Below are 14,984 nucleotides of genomic sequence, written 5' to 3'. Positions count from 1 at the left end.
AGGGGACAAAGGGAAAGGCTGCACATAAATATTTTTGTGTGCTATAGGCATCGCTACGAATATGGCGATGCCTATTGCTCGGGAGTTCACGTGCTGTTCACAAATGATTCCACTGTACCCACCGACTTTAAACAAAGCATCTGGAATATTTAATTTATTAATTAATAATGACTATCATTATTATTAGGGGCGTAGTCCTTGAAGCCAACTTCACCTCCGAAGCGAGTCAGCCTGGTGTTGCACTACACTAGGATCTGCCCACACTTTTTCCCACAGACAAGACAAATGCATTGGGGGGTAGAGGTATACAGCTTCGCTGTAATAAGGTAAAAGTTTTACTACGCATTTCTTCCATCATTCATTCTGCCTATACCTTACAGACCGAGGGCGTTCAGGGGGAAGGCACAGGACTGAAGAAGAAAGACTCGCTCATCGTGTTACGGTGAGAAGCGCGCGTTTTCCTTTGGCTTGAGTTCCATTTGCCCGCATGTTTTTAGTACAGCAAATAGCAATTATCACACACATACAAAAAATGTATGTGAATGTAAGCTGCAAAAAGCCAGCTGCAGGAGCACCAAAACTATCTCGCAGGACAATTTATACTTTTGATTTAATTTTTACAGTGGGGAAGAGATGGTCAGCTAAAGACACGTCTATTGCTGGCAGGTCGTCAGCAAATGTGACTCCGGCGAGACAAGCTAGCACAACAAAATTATAAAGAAGTGCACCATGTAAACTGAACCGCGCAAAATTACATATCTACCTGCAATTTAAATAACAAATGCAATTTCAAGTTTGCTATGCACGTAAATCACACTCTCAAATTAGCGTTATCGATATTTAAAGCTGTCTGGGTAAATCAGGCTACTACAATAGTAAAAAAAAACCCGACTTCTGCCGTAAAAGGCGACTTTGTAAGCCGGAAAGCGCAAAAATGAAATTCGAGTGGTGGCGCCAAGAAGAAATTCTCACAAACAGCGCTCCGTTATGTCAAATATTTCTCACTTCTGCTTAATTGCTTAACTGTAACAATGCACAACATTTCATTGTGATGGAGTCTAACAACGACATTTACCGGTTAAAGTAAATTCACTGCGCCACACCTGCCAAAATATGCGGAGATTCTTTGAAATTGATAACTTCACTCGCATTCGGCCAAACAGGAAGAAAGTTTTGCTCTTATTTGCTCTTTAAGTAAAGAACCTCGCACGGCGAAATTAACACATAGTTCTGAAAGGATGTTTTATTAATTTAAACTAATTACGGTTTCTATGTAGTATCACTTTAATAAGATCACAGGGTATTACGTGAGGCGCTACACGCAATGCTCTTATGAAGAAAATTAATGCAGTAATGGCTTCAGAGAAAGTCGTGGCAAAGGCTTCTGACGCTAACCACTCCGCCCCCACACCGTGCGCAGTTACATTTGTTGTTAGAGATTTCGCGATTACGAGAACACCAACTTAATACCTGGGTCCGAAAACTAGGTAAACCTAGCGAAATTGTCAGAATATGAGCCGCGCGCTGACGTAGGACAAACGAGTTCACCGCCGCATGAGTGGTTATGACTTCTGTCGCCGAAACCGTTCAGCCGTGTCCTCATGGAAAGCGCCCACACATGAAAAACGGTAGCACCAACTTTCTGTGTTGTTCCTACGGAGGTGATCAGTTCAATCCATCGAGTTTCCTACAAATGTTACTAGGGGATACCTTGGCGCTGGGATCGCTCATTTTCCATAGGAATGATGGGCAAAAGAGACGGATTTCTCTAATATACGCGCGTGATGCTGCAGACGTTCGTGTGGCTTTATTTGTTACGATTGCTCCTGCGGCCACGGTGACAGCGACCGACCGCTTCGACGAATCTCTGGGACCATTGCGGGCATGTGATTCATAGTCTGCGTGCCTAAAGATGAAGAAATCGCGAAACAGAAGCAGCAGCCGCAACACCCAGGAGCTGCAACGCTTACAGCGAGAGGACATCCTGGTGCCCGTTAAGACGTCTGAATTGGCCGCTCCCATCGTACCAGTCCTCAAGCGAGACGGCAGTGTCAGCACCTGCAGGGATTTCAAGGTTACCATGAACCCCGTCGCCACCGTCGAGAAGTACCCGTTGCCCCGGATTGAAGGTCTCTGGTCAGCATTGTCCGATGGACAGAAGTTCACCAAGCTCGACCTCAGAGATGCTTACCAACAGCTGGTGCTCCCTGGTGTCTTCCGGAGGTATGTCACAATATCGCCACCTTTGGGGCTCTTCCAGTACACGCGCTTACCGTTAGGTGTGGCCTCAGCCCCAGTCACATCTCAGAGGGAGATGAACAAGCTCTTCAGGGGCATGACGCACGTGGTGGTGTACGTGGACGACATCCTGGTTACTAGTAGTGACGACGGGGACCATCTGAAGAACCTGCACAATGTCTTGGCACCACTGCAGGACGCCGTTCTCAAGTTCAAGCTGGAAAAGTGCATTTTCCTGGCCCCCAGTGTTGAGTACTTGGAACATGTCATTTCCCAGGCCGGCCTAGCCCCGGGTCCCCGCAAAGTTGATGCTGTGCTCACGGCACCTAAGCCCAAGGACAAGAAGGAGCTTCAGAGCTACCTCGGCCTTGTCAACTTCTACAGGAGTTTCCTGTAAAACTTGTTGGAACATCTACAGCTGCTCCATCTTCTGCTTCGAGATGGTCAGTCATTGTTCACCACTACCACGCTGCGGAGCGTCTGTCTGACGGAGGGTGCCTCGAGCCCTCCCTTGTTCGTGAACCCGGACGGATCGTGACAATGTGCATTCCTAACATTCGCGATATGTTGCTAATTTAACGCAATATTTTGTAGGAAGAGAACAGTTTCCAGAGTCAAAAATTCATTTGAGGCGAGACGGAAGAAGTTCGAAGAAATCCACGAGCTGACCACCATTCTCAGGCTGATTGAACAACCATGCTTGCAGCTCCTACAGACACTCCAGGCAGAGTTTCCGCTAGTAATTTTTCTTCTAAACTCGGTGATGCAAACCAGTAAAAGATCGTTTACGGCTCCTTTCACTGCTATCTCTCTCGTGCGCTAATCACTTGAATCACACGAAGACGAAAGCGCTGCTCATCCAACGGAGGCGTAATATGGAATCGACTAATGCTACCATATGTGAAACGTTTGGCAATGATATTCTTTTTGGTCATTTGCATTTCACTGTCATTTCGCTTCCTATGAATAATCTACAATAGTGTGTTTTTTCTGTTGGTGGGAATTCCGCCTACTAGGCGTTTACTCAAAATTTCATGATCCACATAATACAGAAAAAAGATACAATTTTGTTTAGTCAATGTGTGGATGTTTTTCACTAAGTAGAGCTAAGCACTGGTAAGATAAAGAGCGAGGGGCCTAAGTAATGAATTCTTTAAAGACAATACAAGGTGGCTGTACAATTTCTGCTTAAAAACGGGCAAACTTATTTGTTCGTTGTTTTGTATGTCTGGATGAGGCAATTTCTGCACCGTTAATTTCTCTTGAATATTTTCGCTCTACCATCTTCGGCACTATGCGGACGAAAAATTTGTTTCATTCTTTTCATTTCATGTGTAACAGTCACTCTGGCTGCCTGCAAGCCACACGACGCTGTCACCACTATTTCTAAATATCAGTTCGACATACGCTCTAACCATTTGTGCTTTCGTCACTTGACACAGGAAGCGGCTCCAGGAGAAGACAGTGACCGAATCCCCGTCCATAAGCAAGAAAACCGTGGTCGCCGTTGCCGCGACACTCCTTCTGACTGTCCTCCTGGTCATCTACATCGTCGGTGAGAAGAATAGCACTGCTACCTTTCCAGCTTTTATGTGGCGCTGAATGACGCATCGGTCATAGTTTTGGCGTATATGTTTGTAGATATATAAAAATATATATATATTGTTACGATAATGTTCCTCCCAAGGAACGTCAATAAAGGAGACGCTTTTGATCTGGCATCCGCATTCGACCTTTTGGTTCGGTGCTTGCTCTCCTCGTAAGTGTCGTCACATCGTAGTAGCGGCCAATAACACAGCAGCAAGACTGACAATGGCGAAGCTAACTCTTTATTTGGCAAACCTATGCCCGAAAAACAGGCTATACTCAGAGCAGCACGATAACGGGAAACATCGTCGGCGATCGCCAAATATCTGATCCACCTGTCAACCACGTCGGATTTTATACATGAGTCATCGAAGGTCCCAGAGTAATCGCAGGTGCCCGCGTGTTTTCTAAAAAATTCTACACAATTCGCATCGCGCATGCAATCATACCTTCGTTGGCAATAGAACTCGGTTATATACTTCGATAAAATTCGAGGTATTGAAATGCATGCGAGCACGTCCCGCGCTCGCTTGCATTGGAATGTCTTAGACGGGAAAAAGTGGTCACCCGAAAAAAATAAACAAGTACGCATGCCAATGCCCCCCTCTCAAAAAGCATCGTCGAAGAAAACAGGAGTGCGAAAAACAAAAAGACACGTAATAAAGAAAAGCAACAAAACAACAAAGAAACAAAGTCCAAAGTAACACACTCCAAAAAAAGAAAGTCTAAAGTTCAGCTATGCAAAGTCGCTGAGTTCGTTAGCGCTGGTAGAAGGGCTTAAGTCGCACAACATGCATTACTCCAGGTCGTGAGCGGCGCCGCTTTGATAGCGAAATGCCGTCTGGAACGACCTCATAGTCAAGAGCGCCAATGCGTCGGATGATCTTGTAGGGTCTGAAATAGCGTCGCAATAGTTTCTCGCTGAGTCCTGGTGGGATTATCAGGATCCAAACCCAAACACGGTCGCCGGTCTGGTATTCCGCGGAGCGCCGTCGAACACTGTAGTGCAGACTGTCGGTCCTTGGCTGGTTCTTGTTGCGCAGGCGGGCGAGCAGTCGGGCTTCTTCAGCGCATTAGAGATAAGGAGCGACGTCAACATTTTCTTATTCGGTGACGTGCGGCAGTATGGTGTCGAGAGTCGTCGTCGGGGTCCTTCCGTAAATCAGCTTGCAAGGTGGGATCTGTGTTATTTCTTGCACTGCGGTGTTGCAAGCCAAGGTGACAAACGGAACCACGGCATCACACGTCTTGTGTTCGACGTCGACGTACATCACTGACGTGCCACTTAGGTGAGCATCTCGTTCAGTCATTCCGTTATACCATTCGTCTGCGGGTGGTAGGCAGTGGTCCTCTGGTCTGGCTATACTGCAGGATGGCTTGAGTAAGTTCAGCAGTAAAAGCCATTCCTCTGCTAGTAATGAGGACTCTTGGCACACCATATTTCAGCAGCATGTTCTAGACGAAAAATTTGGCTTCTTCGACCAGACTACCTTTAGGCAGAGCTTTCATTTCGGCATAGCGGGTAAGGTAGTGATGTGGCCGCGACGATCCACTTCTTTTCAGATGTCGACGTAGGAAAGGGCCCAGCAAATCTATCCCGATCTGCTGAAACGGTCTGCAAGGAGGCTCGATCGGCTGTAGTCACCCCGCTGCCCTTGTTGGTGGTGTATTGCGTCACTGGCACTCTCTACAAGTCTTGACGTAATGGGCGATGTCGGCGATCAGGCTTGGTCAGTAGTACTTCTCTTGTATTGCGATCATACGGGAAAGCCCGAAGTGCCCAGCTATCTTATCATTGTGCAGGGCGTGCAGGACTTCTGAACGGAATGCAGCTGGCACGATGAGAAAGTAGTTTGGGCGGACTGGTGAAAAGTTCTTCACGAGGACATCGTTTTGTAAGAAAAACAAACCCAGTCCGCGCCTCAATACCCTTCGTAAATACGTCGGTCTTGCCTTGCAAGTACTCAGCAAGGGTTATCAGCTCTGGTTCCGCTCACTGATGTTTGCCAAAGTCGTCCGAACTTATTGTGCTTAAAAAGGCGTCTTCGTGTTGGTCATCTTGGGGTGGGTCCACGGGAGCGCGAGACAGGCAGTCCGCATCAGAGTGTTTTCGGCCTATCTTGCAAATTAGAGTGATGCCATATTCTTGCAGTCTGAGGGTCCACCGCGCCAGACGTCCTGAAGGGTATATAAAGTTCGTTAGCAAACACAACGCATGGTGGTCGCTGACGACGTTGAACGGCCTGTCATATAGGGAAGTGCAATAATTTTGCTCTGGCCTCAATCATGCCAAGGCATTCCTTTTCGGTCGTAGAGTTATTGCCTCCCGCTTTTGACAGCGACCGGCTAGAAGAAGCTATCACCCGTTGAAGTCCGTCTTTCCTCTGGACTAGGACGGCACCGAAGCCTAGGCTACGGGTGTCAGTATGGATTTATCTATTGGCGCCCTCGTCGAAGTGTGCAAGTGCCGGTAGCGACTGCATGTGTCGTTTGAGTTCTTCAAATGCGTTGGCCTGCGGGGTTTGCCGCTTATACTTGACATCACATTTAGTTATATCTGTCAGTGGCTCGGCGATGCATGAAAAGCCCTTGGCAAAGCGTCTGTATTACGTTGCAAGATTGCGAGAACGTTATCCAGCACATCCAGTCCGGAGTTTGATTCGATATCACCGTACAGAAGTAGGCGCAACGAACGTATGCATAAATAAAACAAGTTTTTGCAGTGCTTCAGTAACGACAGTAGCTCACTGAGGCACGACACTTAAAGAGGACAGCCGTTGGTACTTTTCAAACAAGTACAGCGATTCAAGTAACCAACCTGAAACATGAGTACGGGTGCGTCTCCATGTCCGAAACGGTGTCATGCCCCGGCGCGGCGTATGTGGATGGTCGATTAAATGCGGCGCAGCCAATGTTGTCAGTCGAAGCAGCTGGCTTTGATGATCCCGGTTGCCAGAAGACGAAGTGAGCACCATCCAAGGCTGGCAGTTGCGTCCAATTCGTGAAGCGGTCCGGTGGCTGCTTCCAGGTAAACGGGTCAGTTGCGCACGGGGCAGCAGGCAACGCCAGATGAAGGGACACCTGAAAGGTGAGCACGGGGAAGCACTTCATGTCTGGAACGGTGTCGTGCTATCTTGTGATACTTCCAAATAAGCTGACTGTAAAATACAATATGGTGAGAAAGTGTATTAAAATATTTGGGATAGCCAAGACTAATGAAACATTTATTAATAGAGGCTATGAGACGAGCTCTCACAAATACAATATTGTTATTTCCTTATAGCTATATATACAGAATAAAATGTCGAGCTATTTTAGGCGTGTTCTAAGAAGAAATCGGGTCGCCTTCTTGGGAGTGCAACATATGTTGAGTATAGTTTAAATGGAACGCGTCGGAGTGTAGTAAATTATTTATCAAACAGACGGTGTAGCCCTACAGGAGCGATGACAGCAGTAGAACAACGCGCTTTCTCTATTATTGAATGAGCAGTCATCGTGAACCGGGCATAAGAGTACAACACTGATCGCAAATCTCTATCTCCCAAGCATACACGCATGCACTCACATGCACAGATGTGTGTCTGCGTGCGTGTGTGTGTTGTGACACTGGAGGGTTCTGGTATGGAAGTCTGGCGTCAACTGAGGATCGCTCTGTAGCATAGGCCACCGGTGCGTCTTGTAACGGGTAGCTGGCCGTTATGAGCTGGCTGACCGTTGCGTGCCTCTTCGGTCCTGTACACTGTCTTACCCGCAGTCTGAGCGATTTTCTAATAAATCATCTCTCTCTTTGCGTCGATATGCGGGCAGCTTAACCAACTCTGGAACAATGCGGCAGTCTTTACTTGAGCTACGCATTTCGCCATCCGGCGAATTGCCCTCTACTGCATTGTGCAGCTCACGCTGTGCATCGCCACAAAGATTGTCGGTCTCTATCGCTTTCAAACACGCGCGAACTGAATGATTCGTACCTAAATCATCACTCTTTTGGCTACCTAGACTAACGGACATCTTCACCAGTCCCCGAACAATGCAATTGTGTACCTTCGAGTGACGTGCTCGCACACCTGCCGACTTCCTTCATTTGCATCGTCCAGTTCGCACGGCGCTTCGGCATGCAGTCTTGCCTCGACAATTGTGTCCGCGTCTGTCGGGTCAGTAGTACGCTGTACATCGTTAGCGCCCTGTTTAACAATACCTGCGACGCACCCTTGAACGTGTAGTTCACCTATCAACGTGCTGCTAGTCTCAAATGTACGTCTCTCTTCGGCTCTCGACAAAACCACCTAGGGACTTCCTCCCACTTTCACTGTGCTCTGCGTAGAGCTTTATCAAGTTGCTATTGTTTTTATCCGACTGCCTGTTCCAACGACTCAATCTCTTATTCCCGTGCTACCATTAACTTCCTCGTTATTTCCCTTTGTTCCGCCCTATCTTGTTGCTGTGAACTACCTTTCAGTTCTTGCCTAGCTTCTTCTTGTTCATCCATAATTCTTCCGGTTCCCTCCTAATTGATTCTCGCTCCTGTCTTTTGATTAGAATTTTGTTACCGAGATGCTCGACGATTTTCAAGGGATTGTCACTTTGCAGAACGGTACTACAAATCTCTGCTTCCGTTAAGTCCTACTCTACCTCCGCCTCAAGCTTGTCACACAACCACAACGGTTATCTCTCGTCAAACACAATAGGACAATGGTCGCTACCACGGGATATATATATATATATATATACACAACTACGATGAAGAAAGCGAAAGCCCAAGCGTCACTGCTGTGACTTGGTCGCCTAAGTGTTGGATACGAATACCCGACTCGCTGCTGCATCCTTCCTCGACCTTTGCTCAGCGCACCGATTGCACACGGTTTCCGGTCGTGAGCAAAACATAGCACGTCGCATATAGAAAGAGCAAGAACACGTAATTTGAACTAGCTTCATGTCCACAAGTTGTATTAATAGCTGAATGGTTACTCCTTAGAAAGCTTCTCCTCCTGGAAAGTACAATACGATACCGCGAACCGTGCGGAGTGATCCTTTAAGACCGCACTAGTTGCGCAGCATGGCGCGGCGTTCCTTGCCGAGTATGAAACGAATAATTTTTCCACCAGCTCTACCAAAGCGTGAGCGGTGGGGCTGGAGTCACACGATAAACACGGCACGGAATCAATTGTGCCGCAAGCTTGATGCACGCGGCGAGATTTCGGGCCTTGCTTCGACGTCCTGATTTAGTCCATGGACTCAACCAGCAATTTTATACGTCCTGTGAAGCACTCTGGACGTCGTGAATGCAGTAAGCGATGGGACACTCATGCCTCCCTGTCTAAACTGGCATCATGGCCACCGGCACACGAGTATTGTTACCGCATTGCCGGTGTAAACGAGGTGTAGTCGGCAAAAAATATCCCCCCGCAGAAAGTCGGGGTTCACTCAAACTCAATGAATGGAATTCTTATTCAAGCTTCTTTATGTAAGTTCTGAAATTATTTTGGCAGCCTCCTCTGTTCACATTCTTTTTTTTTTTACTTTTCCAGTCGGCGAAGGAGGTACAGGGCAGGAAGACTGATGGCATGTTCTGAGTAAATACAGCTACCTAAAATGTTGCTAGCCGCTCCGCTTTTAGTGCGAATTTCCTCTGACAATGAATCGAACCTTATATTCGAACAACTACGGTGACCTCCTGTGAGTTGTAAACAGCAATCTTCAGGGATTTGCTAGTGAACTCTGCGTAAGCCCGCAAGGTGGGGGATGGCTCATGAGAGTGAAAACTGTCATTCATTCGTTTGTCACGAAGCATGAAAGCAATGCCCATGCGTGTTTCTCGGAAAGAGATCTTCGCACTTGACGAAGAATTCATGCCTGTCGGCGTGCCACATCTGGAACTAACGTCTTCCAGCGTGGTCGCTCAACCATTTTGGCTAGCCAGTAGCACAAGGTTTGAAGACATGGCATATCAAGTTTCTCTGTAGCTTCGTGCTGCTATCGGTTGGTCGAACGGCTTTTCTTTTTCATGACATTTATGTTTTACACTGGTGGATATACGAGCCTGTTGGCCTTATCGCATTTCCGAACAAGTGAGTTGCGTGAGCGCATTTCCGGTTGCGGAAATCGAATGCTGACGTCAATTCGCAATTTACTTTTCAGCAGGAGGGACGCACATGCCGTTGACTACCACAGGTGAGCCCGAAGTGCATGCTTCTGTTGCGCAAAAGGGAGCCGCGCGTGACATTCCGCCAGCTAGCGCTTCTGACCACATGAAACTTCAGTGGTGACCGGCAAATATGGCTTTGCTTTCCTGCTGTAGTACATGTGGAATGCATTTTAACGTAAAAGTGGGATCGGGTGAGACCGGCTTTGCTCTTTCAGGTTATTAGTCGTTTGGATGATATGTGTTGTTTAGGATGACCCCCCCCCCCCCTCCCTCTCAGATATTAAACAACTCCCAGAGAACAACTGTCAGAGAACAACTGCCAGGGAAACAACTGCCAGAGAAGTGTTTCTTTAACAAGAAACACTTTCTCAGAAGGTCCCATCTAAACCTATGTCAACGAGGAAATTATTTTGCTTGAGAACACTGCGCCCGTTTTCAAAAGGTGTCTTTCATTTTAAAGAACAATGTAAAATACAGCGACTCAGTACAAATACAGTACAGGCGCTACTTTTTAAAGTAGCGCCTGTACTTGCTCTCTCGCTCTCTCATGCACACGGAAAGACAAAAACCTAGGCTAAAATTGTTTGCGCGAGAATTTCCTGCTAAGTGTGTTGTGGCAAATATTATAAGTAATAACGGCCGCGATGAAAGCACTTAAGCAGAACGAATTTACACGCAAACCGCCCTCACATACGAAAAACTTCGGTAATTCGGCCACAGTCTTTTAGTTATGCTATCCATCTTTTTATTGATTGTTGATAATTGCGCACTTAAAAAACAGATTTACAACTTTGTAACACAAGAAAGAAAAAAAACGATATCAGGGTTCTATCAAAACACCTCCTGTATCTACATATAATGTCCAAATTTCATGTAAATGCAACGCCCTCAAATATTTTGCTAATTTATGTCTAGGATATGGAAAACTTTCGTAAACGTTATAACACTGTCACCAAAGTAACACGCCTATATATAAATTATATCGGCTTGAGATCGTTTAGGAGTTGCAGTTCACAGAACTGTGATGTCAGTCTTTAGTGCAGAGTTGCCTTTTTGTAAATGCTCCGAGTAACATCTTTTTAAGCTTACAAATTTACGGGAATATTTGCAAATAGCTTCGACCACTAAATCGATACCTCGCAACAGGTAATGTCTATAAATTTCATCTTTCTCAGTTAAATGCTGCAACTGTGGTGTCCAGTCCGATCGTTTCTGCGCTTCACATCGATTTGAATGCGCATTGTTGCCCCGAGCTCTTTCTTAGCCTCCTGAATTTTCCTAGTAGTCTTTCAAACACTCGCTTAGCACTCTGGCAATTAATGACATTCGATGCTGCGGCAATATGAAATTTCGCCCACTAAAGTGTGATATGGGATTCTAGCTTTTCGGGCACTGTCGCTACGGCGGACGCTGCATTAGGAAAAGGTCTATAAGGATAGAATTGTTCGTAAGAGAAAAGTCTAGTAAATCCTGTTTCAGTTAGCGAAGGCGGCTAGCTAAGGGCAAAGAGGGCTTTCGAATGCGAAGCCTTGTGAATTTGGCCCAGGTGGTTGCATGGTGCTCTGTTGTTTGAGTGAATTCCAATAATTTCTCTTATATGTGATGTAAGATTTTATGAATATCGCCGCAGCATGACAGTACGCCAGAACATGGCGCAACTTTGTTCTAGTGCACTGCCTCAGGACAAACACTCACGCAGCAGCACTGACTTGCTTTTGTTCTTTCTTTTCAACGAGGCCTCAAGTAAGTACTTTTTTGCTGTGGCATACTGCGGACTATCACACGACGAACACGCCAGTTCTGAATGTTGTTTAAACGTACATGCAATGTATTGATCTCGCTTTGCCGCATCCGTATACAGTGCGCGGACACACCTAAGATGCTTTGATAGCAATATTTGCTATACTGCATGAGTTTGCGTACGTACACGAGATGATGTTTTTAATTATTCATCACTTGATTATTAAGGAATATGAAGAAACAAGTGTCTCAAACAGAGCGTCATATTCATGACCTTAACGCCTCGCGCGCAGATTCAGCAGTATCGTAGCTCAATGCAGTACGTTTCGGAAGATAGCCGTTTAGTGATTCGCATCCGCCAGAGCAAATTATGCCATCACCTGAAGTTTAGTAGGTTGCACACCACATAATTCTGTGACAAATAGGTTGTGCCGAACCGATAGAATATGTGTTATATAGGCGCCAGCCAATTAAGTTGACTAGTTTCCATGACGTCACGACGAAAATGAACCTCCTGCCTCGGGCAACTAGATTTTGGAGAGCGGAGGCACTCAGTGGAGGGAAGCACAGTGCGGTCTTGAGGGCGAAGCGTGTATCGCTTGAAATTCAGTCAATTTCTTGAAACCCCGATTCGTATATGCGGCACATCGTAGTGGGGGTTTCCAGGATAATTTTGTTCACCGGTGTTTCTCTCACGTCACCTAAATCCAATACACGAGTGCTTTCCCATCCCTCCCGCGCCCTCCCCCCGTCAGAAAGAGATACGGCTGCCGCGGTCAGGTCAGGAGCCGCGATCTTTATGTCGGCTGCACGACGATATAACCACTAAGCTACCAGCGCGGGCCCCGCACCGAGTTATTAAATCACCTTCACGTGTATCTAATTTTCTTCTCGGCAGCACTGCGAATGCAGTACTACCCTATAGCGCCCTTGCCATGTTGTCGCTGGTCGTTATGACTTCTCTGCACAAGTTACCGTGGGTAATTTTGAATGTTTAAAATTTGACATTCGTTAAAAAAGTTATCAATTTCACATTTTGTTAGTTTCGGGTCTGACGTTTCGTTGCGTCGCCCGTTTCCCAGACTCCCGCCGAGTACTATTAAACTGAGCTTTGTGTAGTGACACGCTGACTTTTGCGAACGTTCGAGCTTTCTTTTGGCACTGTGGTGCGAATGGTTAGATCGTACGAAAAATTACGCCTGGTGTGCAATAGTACTTCACGTTCATTCTTTTCGTCACCTCATACCAGTGATTGGACCATAGCTATAAGAAATCGTTCAATGCTGCCTGGAAGGTGCATTCATGTCCCATCAATTTCGAAACTTATTCAAAGTGTGCTAGTCGCTGACATTGTGAGTTCTCGGAGATAAGAACAAGTTGCACTGTAGCGCACATGCCCAGTAACCCTGCATTATTTATTTGCGGTCACTGTCTCGGGCAGTGCTCTTTAGGGATTTCTGGAGCAGATTTGTACTAGAATTATAGCGAGCATCAAATAGAATATCAAGAAGTCCGAAAATCCTAAATCATAACACCTTCCTACGAATTTCGCGCTAGCTATTGTGAATTTGTCTGCTATTACAAGTATCTTATTGCAAAATGAAAAAAATAATCCTATAGCAAAACGATATCTGAAATATTTGCTACAGCTGAAGCCAGGAACACGTTGCCATTTGAGGTATACTTGCCGGATTTTTTCTTTGTTGCTAAGACTGTCGACCCGGAGTATAAAACGCTGTCTGATGGCGCTCATCTGATAGCGTTCCCGAGAAGTGGCTCATGCGATTTCGGAAGAGCATCAAATACGTAACCTTAAATGTTAGTTAGGCGTTTGCATAGCTCTTCAAGGGCCAACAAAAGTAGAAACTTCAGTTTGTTACGCGGTTTGCTTTTGTTCACGTCAGTAAACTTCTGGTGGGCGAAATAGTGCGGGACTCCCTACTACGGAATGCGCCATATCGGATCTTTATTTCGGCGCGCTGAGCTCAAAAATCGAATTTCTGTTTATTATTTAGACGATTGCCAAATTTAGCTAAGGTCGACATCGGTTTACTTATACAAATACATGCGAAACACAGAAAGGCTCTCATCACAGAAATAATGAACGAACTTGAACAAATTGTCTACCATTTAAGCTAGCGAGTGGAATTCCACATATTCTAGAAATGACAATTTTTACTAATCGGCTTATGTTTCTGAAAGAATCACTGGAAATTTGTGTGAAATAAAATTTAAGGACGAAGTTAACTGATTAACTGCTAGGTAGATGAAAAAGACAAATCTGATTTATAATTTTGCAGCTTATGTAATATTGTTGCACTGTGTGCGATAGTCTTGGGAAAGTTCTATCCCTGTAATTCACAGCTTTATCGACTCCAGTTTTTTTTTTTTTTTTTTGCTTTAGGTTTGGTCTACGCGTGCTGTATACATAACGGAAGGGTCACATTTAATTGCGAAGTTAGAGCTGCAAGTGTGATGTCAGTTTCTTAATCGTAAAATAATAGGACTACCAACAACTTTTTTTTTATTGCGATACCAATTATATGGACACTGCAGGCGCATTTTTGACGTCGCTGGCGTCGCTGTGAGGTTTCGTATAAAATACAAGGCCGATAGAGCCGTCGCTGCGCGCCATGTGCTGCATGCGCGACTGAAAGCGTGCGAGGGTAAGCCAGAGACCTTGGCTTAATCTCGCGCAGGCAACTGAGGAAAGTGCTGAGGAAGCGCGCCATTTTCCGTCGCGCGCCAGGTTCCTGGGGGAGGGTAGGGAAGGGGTGGGGGGCGCGTTCTACTCTAGGAGGCAGGGGCGGCCGTGCGCGCCCACCCGTGCCGTTGCGTCTTCAAAGCCATATGCGACTGGGCCAGCGTCTGGCCCGCGCTGTGTTTTCGTGGCCTAGTTCGAGTTGATGCGAGACGCAGCAGCAGGAAGGAAAAGTTGATCGCCGCTGCTGCCGCATTTCCTCATTCTGGCATTCTTAAGGCGAGTTTTCACGGTAATCGAGTGAGATGTGTTCATGTTTGCTTGTGCGCGTGGGACACCATGCTTATTAGCTTATTAGCTTATTGAGCATGCCTATGTTTACAAGTATATATGACCGATGAAACTACTATCTTTACTGTGTATAGCCAGATGTCCACTAATTTGCTACCTCAGTCGATGCTTCGCCTTTCGGAAGAAACTTCGTATTCTTTACAATTATTGACTACTAAAATAAGCAACCTATTGCATACTAGCGGTGACATTACATAATTTTTTTCTCTGTGCAACAAATGTGAT

The 14,984-nt window shown here is 46.1% G+C and overlaps 1 long non-coding RNA gene across 1 annotated transcript; it reads left to right on the top strand.

Moving 5' to 3' along the window:
* Positions 1–376: 376 nt before the first annotated feature.
* LOC140216491 (uncharacterized) lies at positions 377–9,994 on the top strand. Its single transcript, XR_011893178.1, has 3 exons — positions 377–442; positions 3,681–3,793; positions 9,961–9,994. It is a non-coding gene; the product is annotated as an uncharacterized lncRNA (long non-coding RNA).
* The last annotated feature ends 4,990 nt before the right edge of the window (positions 9,995–14,984 follow it).

The sequence above is a fragment of the Dermacentor andersoni genome, chromosome 3, assembly GCF_023375885.2.
Source record: "Dermacentor andersoni chromosome 3, qqDerAnde1_hic_scaffold, whole genome shotgun sequence".
In the NCBI taxonomy this organism is placed as follows: Eukaryota; Metazoa; Arthropoda; class Arachnida; order Ixodida; family Ixodidae; genus Dermacentor; species Dermacentor andersoni.
The sequence above is the reverse complement of the archived record's forward strand: the minus strand, read 5'-3'. Positions and strand labels throughout refer to the sequence as shown.